Source organism: Diabrotica virgifera, chromosome 10 (assembly GCF_917563875.1).
Source record: "Diabrotica virgifera virgifera chromosome 10, PGI_DIABVI_V3a".
Classification (NCBI taxonomy): Eukaryota; Metazoa; Arthropoda; class Insecta; order Coleoptera; family Chrysomelidae; genus Diabrotica; species Diabrotica virgifera.
This window is the reverse complement of record NC_065452.1, coordinates 7,091,959-7,099,333: the sequence shown is the minus strand read 5'-3', so window position 1 is coordinate 7,099,333 and position 7,375 is coordinate 7,091,959.

Below are 7,375 nucleotides of genomic sequence, written 5' to 3'. Positions count from 1 at the left end.
CTACAGGGGAGCCAATGCTGATTCGGATCACATTTTGGTGATAGGCGACATGAAATTGAAGATACTTAAAGACAAAAACGACAGAAAGAAAAGAAAGAGATGGAATAGGTCAAAACTAAACACAGATAATGCAAACAGAAAATTCTGCACTAAGTTGGAAGAAAAACTACTAGTCCTAAAACCATCGGACATAGATGAAACATGGGAAGACATAAAAGATAGTATTTTAACAGCAGCAGAGGAGACGATAGGACTAATGAAAGACAATAAAAGAAAAGATTGGTACGATGAAGAATGCGAGCAAGCTAGTAAAGGCAAGGACCAAGCAAGACAGGTGGTTGGCCACAGGGAAACAAGAAGATCTCCTACACTATAAAGAGAAAAAGAAAGAGTCAGACAAATGTTGCAGAACTAAAAAGAAGAAATGGATTAAAGACTTACTGCTGGAACTCGAAGCAAATAGTAAGGATAATGCAAGACTATATAAACACATAAAAGCACAAAATAAGAAAAAGATACCGGCAAATATTGGAAAAAAGGAATGGGAAACACACTATAGAGAATTGTTCAAAAAGAAAGGTGATGCTGAACATGCAGAAAATGAAGAACAAACAGAAAATAGGAATGAAGAACAATCAGAGCCTCCCTCATACAACGAAGCATTGGCGACCATAAACAGATTAAAGACAAGGAAAGCAGCAGGACCAGACGACATTATAAATGAGTTCTTCAAGAAAGGGGGAAAGGAACTAGCCCACCGAATCCACAAGCTGATAGAACGAATATGGGAAGAAGAACGCATGCCGAACGACTTGAATTGCGGTCTGATAACACCAATCCCTAAAAAAGGTGACAAGACGAAATGCACTAACTACAGGGGAATCACGCTATTAAATACAATGTACAAAATATTAACTAATTTGATCAGACAAAGAATAGAAAAAGAAACGAGAACAAAAATAGGTGAATACCAACATGGATTCAGAGAAGGTAAGTCAACAATAGATGCAATACACATTGTAACGCAAATCGTCGAGAAAAGTTACGAGCATGGAATAGATCTACATATACTGTTTATTGACTACAAGCAAGCCTTTGACAGTGTAATAAGGGAGGAGCTAATTAATGATATGAAGCAACTAGGCATTCAAGAAAAACTAGTAAGTCTCACGAAAATGACGATGAAGGAATCCAAAGCACGAATCTTAATAGGGAAGGCCCGTCAGATGAAGTACAAATGGAGGTAGGTGTCAGACAGGGAGACTCCCAATCAACAACATTATTAACATTGCCATAGAGGGTGCAGTAAGAGCAGCCAAACTTGTAAAGCGGTAACGATTAATTTTATTTGAGAAGCTAATTAAGGGGTGATTTTCGCCATTTTTTTTACCAAAAAATAAAAGGGACCAACAATATTTTGAGCGTAACTCACTTACTTTTAATGTTAGAAGTTTTTTAAAAAACAAAAATAAACCTTTTTTTAAACACTTTAAAAAAGTTGTAATTAATTTTCCCCGAAAAGTGCTCCGTTTTTTGGTTATTTCACATTGAAATATTCGATTTGGAATTTGACGAAGAAGAACCTATACTTCATTAGCTGCAACTCTGCTTATACTGGGTCTGCAGACCTCACGCATACACCATTTTTTTCAATTTTTTATAAAGTATATTTTTACTCAGAATATTTTTCGCTAAAATACTTACTTATTGAGTTATCTCAGAAAAACCGTCCAAAAACATTTTTTTTTAGTTAAAAATGAACACATTCACTCGCAAATAACTCGAAAAGTATTGACTTAGTAAAAAAACTCTATAGAACAAAAGTTACTTAGAATTAGTCATTTTATCCAATTCCGGACTTATTTTGAACGTATATTTTTTCACTCCCGAGAAAAAATTTTCACCCCGTATTTTCCAATTTTTGTAAAATGGAGGGGATGTAGAATTGTAAACTTTTTCTTATATAATAATAGACAATTTCAACTACTACTCCGGTCAACTTACGCATCCGAGGCTACAAAAATTACCATCAAGCTGAAAATTGGCAGGATTGTTAAAAATACCATCATAAATTAAATCTAAAAAGTCCTCATAAATCCGACCCCTGCTAAAAATTTTACGCGGGGTCAAAGGTCACCAAATATGGTTTTTAGCGATTTTCAGCGAAACGGTAAGTTTTATGGTAAAATTAGTGCTAACAAAAAATGTAGATTAGATAATTATCTATAAAAAATGTCTTATTACTTTTTTTCCTGGGAGCTACCGTTTTTGAGATATAACGATTCAAAAAGTGGTAATCGTCATAATATGCGCACACGTTTCCACATCACCTTTGATGTAGTGTACTTAGCGCGTTTTTTTAACGTGGTTTCCCCAGTAGGCCTATTCCACGGATCTGTTATGATTCTGTTTAATTTAAAGCTATTTAATAATTGATATTGGCAAGGGTTAAAAATGATTAAACCTTATATAAAGCGGTATAAATTAAAAAAGAGGGAAATTTATCAAACTGGTTCATAATTTTCTAATACTTCTGCTTCCATTGTTCTTCTTCTCATTGTTCTTATTCCTCTTCTTCATCTTCTAGTTCTTCTTCTTCTTCTTCTTCTTGTTCTTCTTCTTCTTGTTCATCCTGGGTGCAAGTAAATTGTCCCAATAATGACACATCGCATGGCTCCTCGATAGAATCAAATGAATCCTCAATTGTTGGTGATTCAACATTGGAGCACGACCCGTTTTGACAATTAGTGCATGCTACCGAACAAAACAGTCCAACTTTTTTGCAACCACATTTAGCGCTACATCCCTTTTTACAGGTGCAATTTGGATCTAGCTGATAACCAAGCCACACTTGAACTTGGTAATATACCCGAAAAAGGTGTTGATGAGCAGCCGCTATGGTTGGAGGAAGACAAGATAACTGCACTTGTTTTTTGTTTCGAGTACTTTTAAAAAAACATGCATATCGAAACTTATCTAAGCACGTAGTTTTCTTAGGCGCTCCATACATAGAGAGAGAAGAGATGGCCATTTTTTTTCACGCTCTTCATTACATTCCTGGCCGCAAAATAAGCATTGTTTTTTAAAACAAAAAGCTGGTTCACTTACACGTGCTCTAGTAAGAGGAGGACTTTTGGTCGATGTACTGGCTTCTTGTTTTTCATATTGTCTTTTAATAGCTGCAGCAATAGAACACTTTCGAGTATAACTTTTACGACACTCCACATGTATGGTCACAGATTTCTGCTGTTTAAGAAATTCTAAAAATCCATCAGCTCTTTCAGTACTTGCATTGATTAATATTTTTATACCACGTTCAACGGTAACAATTTCACCTTCAGTTAAAATTTTAGCGCAAATAAAACAGTATTCTGACATTTTTGTTATAACAATGAATATAACACGAAATACACGATAAAAAAATATAGGTTTAACACGTATTTTCACTCCGGAGTAGTACTCAAGACTAATTAATACCTCGAGGGTGTCATCTACCTGAGGGATTTCGCCACCCAGGAAAATTACGGTGTAATTTGCATAAGTATTTATTAGTACTTAGCAATAAAAATTTTGCCTAGAAAGTTGTCTTTCATTATTATGTTCAAACCCTTCTGAGAAGAGAATAGGTAGGGTGATTAGATTAGCTGACGAACGTGTTTATTCCGACAAAACCCATCTTTGCAAATTGAACTAAGGCGCATAAATAAAAAGAATTATTATAAGTTAATACTTTGTCATTTGTTGTATTTTGTTGTGTATTTTTGTTAGGATTAAGCCGTAAAATTCAAATAATTCTTATTATTTTCGCGTTACATTCACTTTGTAAAGATTTCTTTGTTGACACTGTAATATAATACAGCTTATGGATTGCATCCCTCGGTAGACCGCAAGCTGTATAGTAGAAACATTATCATATTTATAATCTTATATTATTATGTGTAATATAAGTTAAGTTGACCGTAGAATATTATGTATACTTGTATTACAGCTTCAGTGATGTATATACCTATACCTGGTGTACTAATACATATTTATATTATGACGATTAGAAGTCTTTCAACTCTTTGAATCGTTGTATCTCAAAAACAGTGCCTCTGAAGAAAAAAACTATAAAGATATTTTTTATAGATAATTATCTAATCTACATTTTTTGTTAGAGCTAATTTTACGATAAAACTTACCGTTTCGCTGAAAATCGCTAAAAACCATATTTGGTGACCTTTGACCCCGCGTAAATTTTTTAGCTCGGGTCGGATTTATTAGGACTTTTAGATTTCATTTAAGATGGTATTTTGAACAATCCTGCCAATTTTCAGCTTGATGGTAATTATTGTAGCCTCACTCCTATTTTTGAGTCTAACTAGACCGGTCTATACCTATTCCCAAATTTTCATCCTTCCTTTATTTTTTTGGAGGTTTTCGTAAAATTTTGCTTTCCCTGATCGGGCTATATTGTTTTTAGTTTCTTATTATTTGAACCACTTCTTCATAACTCAGATTTTCAATGTGCTGCTCTGCCGTATAATATATTGTCTCGTTTTGTTCATTTTCATTGTCTGCATTTAGGTTTTCTTCGAAGTATTCTTTTCATCTCCGTATAATTTTTTGCTTCTCTGTTAGTAGTTGTTGTCCGTCCATGTCTTTGCGTAGTGTCAATTTTGGTCTAAATGCCTGTGTGCTTTCTTTTATTCTTTTATAGAATTTTCTATTGTCGTGTCTGTCGTTATGCTCTATGATTTCTTGTACTTGTGTTTTCAAAGCCTCCTTTTTTTCTTCTGCATGTTATAGTGGCTTGTATTCTCTTTTCGTTAGATATAAATTTCCCTGATAAATAACTAAAGGGAAATTGTATCACAAAAATAGTACCTATATAATAGGATGAGAAATAAAACAATATTAATTATATATGCATGATTATATTTCAAAATTTATTTTTAATATGAAAATATTCGTAGCATTTTATAATTTTCTTAAAGTATATTACAAAGTTAAAGAACCTAGGTAACATTTACATTAAATCGAAATATATTTCATAATTAAAACGGGGTTCACAAAAATAAATGACAATAGAACAAAACACCTTAACAACAGATAGTATGTTATTCACCTCTCTTAAAATTTAAAGCTTAAAATACCTTTATTATACCGGGTGTCCACTTATATTTTCCCCCATTTTAACTGCCTATAACTTCTAAACGGCTTAAGATAGAAAAATGCGGTTTTACCTGAAATGTTTTATTTTTGTAAAAGTTTTCTCTGAATGTATTGACTTTTTTATATCACTTTCAAATACGAAAAAAAATGGCGGATTTTTGGAAAAAAACGTTGTTGACTTTTTTTTAATGGAACACCCAGTATATTTTTCTGTAAATTGAAAGAAAAGTCATTCACCTATCCAGCGATATAAAGTTTTTTATAATCGGTTGTCAACTCACTGAGTAATTAATTTTTTAAATGAGCGGTGCAACGTGGATATCACATACCTAAATAACATAACTAAGCAAAATGATATTATGTTATGTGATTTTCACATTGCACCTCTCATTCTAAAAATTATTTGCTCAGTCATTTGACAACCGATTATAAAAAATTTTATATCCCTGGATAGGTAAATGACCGTTTTTTCAAGCTACAAAAAAATATACTGGGTGTTTCAATAACAAAAGTCAACAACGTTTTTTTTTTCAAAAATCCGCCATTTTTTAATTAAAAGCGATATAAAAAATAGTCATTTACCTAAAAACTTGAAAAGGCGGTCATTGACCTATTCAACGATGTAAATCTTTTTACAATCGGTTGTCAAATAACTGAGCAATTAATTTTTAAAATGAGAGATGCAATGTGGAAATCACATCAATTCGCTTAGTTATGTTATTTGGGTATGTGATATCCACGTTGCACCTCTCATTTTAAAAATTAATTACTCAGTGATTTGACAACCGATTTTGAAAAACTTTATATCGCTGGATAGGTGAATGACCTTTCTTTCAATTTACAGAAAAATATACTGGATGTTCCATTAAAAAAAACTCAACAACGTTTTTTTCAAAAATCCGCCATTTTTGCTTTCGTATTTGAAAGCGATATAAAAAATTAAATCCATTCAGACAAAACTTTTACTAAAATAAAACATTTTAGCGAAAACCGCATATTTCTATCTTGAGCCGTTTAGAAGTTATAGGCAGTTAAAATGGGGGAAAATATAAGTGGACACCCGGTACAGTGCGGTGGAATAAGTGTTGCCCCCCCCTGTTAACTTGTTTATTTTACGAATATAAGAAAACGCTCGGACAGGTCGATTTTTAAACTAACCATAATATATTATAGCATCAACGTTTCGAACTTTACGCGATCCCTCTTCAGGTGACAGCCATAACTTTGATTTTTTTAAATGGGAAAGTACATCATGTGACACCTCATTTAAAAGCTTTTAAAATAGTGAGTTCAAAAATGTATACAGTCGAACCCGCTTATTAGAATACCTGTTAAAGGAATATCCCGGTTTAAGGAATAGAAATTTGAGAACACGAAACGTTTCTAGTAGCCACGAATGATCGGATATTAGAATATCCCGGTTTTAGGAATATTTTTGCTTGGCACGAAGGCTATTCCAATAAGCGGGTTCGACTGTAATACTTTAATCCTGTTTGAGAGCGTAGGCGCAAAATTTCAGTCGAATTCTTTCTAAATGCAATCATTGTTTTCAAATCCTGAAAAAACTAATAAATATTTTTGAAAAATTTAAACGCAGAATAAAATATTACAGTATTCTCGATGGTCCAAAGTTCCTGAGAACTCATATAATGTTTATTTTAATAAGTCACAGTGGTGGAAAAAAGAGAAAATTTAGTGTGATTTTTAATTTCAAATAAAAAGAAACTTTTTTTATTCTAAGGGACTGTCAGCCCTCGGTAATAATCTATTCTTTCATTCTGCGTTTAAATTTTTCAAAAATACTTATTAGTTTTCTCAGAATTCGAAAAACATAAATGCGTTTAAAAAGAGTTCGACCGAAATTTTGGGCCTGCGATCTCGAAAAGGATTAAAGTATTATACATTTTTGAAATCAGTATTTTAAAAGCTGTTAAATGAGGTGTCACATGATGTACTTTACGATTTAAAAAAATCAAAGTTATGCCTGTCACCTGAAGAGGGATCGCGTAAGGTTCGAAACGTTGATGCTATGATATACTATGATTAGTTTAAAAATCGACCTGTCCGAGCGTTTTGCTTATATTCTTAAAATAAACAAGTTAACAGGGGGGCAACACTTATTCCACCGCACTGTATAAATAAAAGCACATCAGACATACAATAAAGTTATGTTAGAATGGATCAACCATAAGCCATTCCACCCTCCGTGGGCCAATAACAC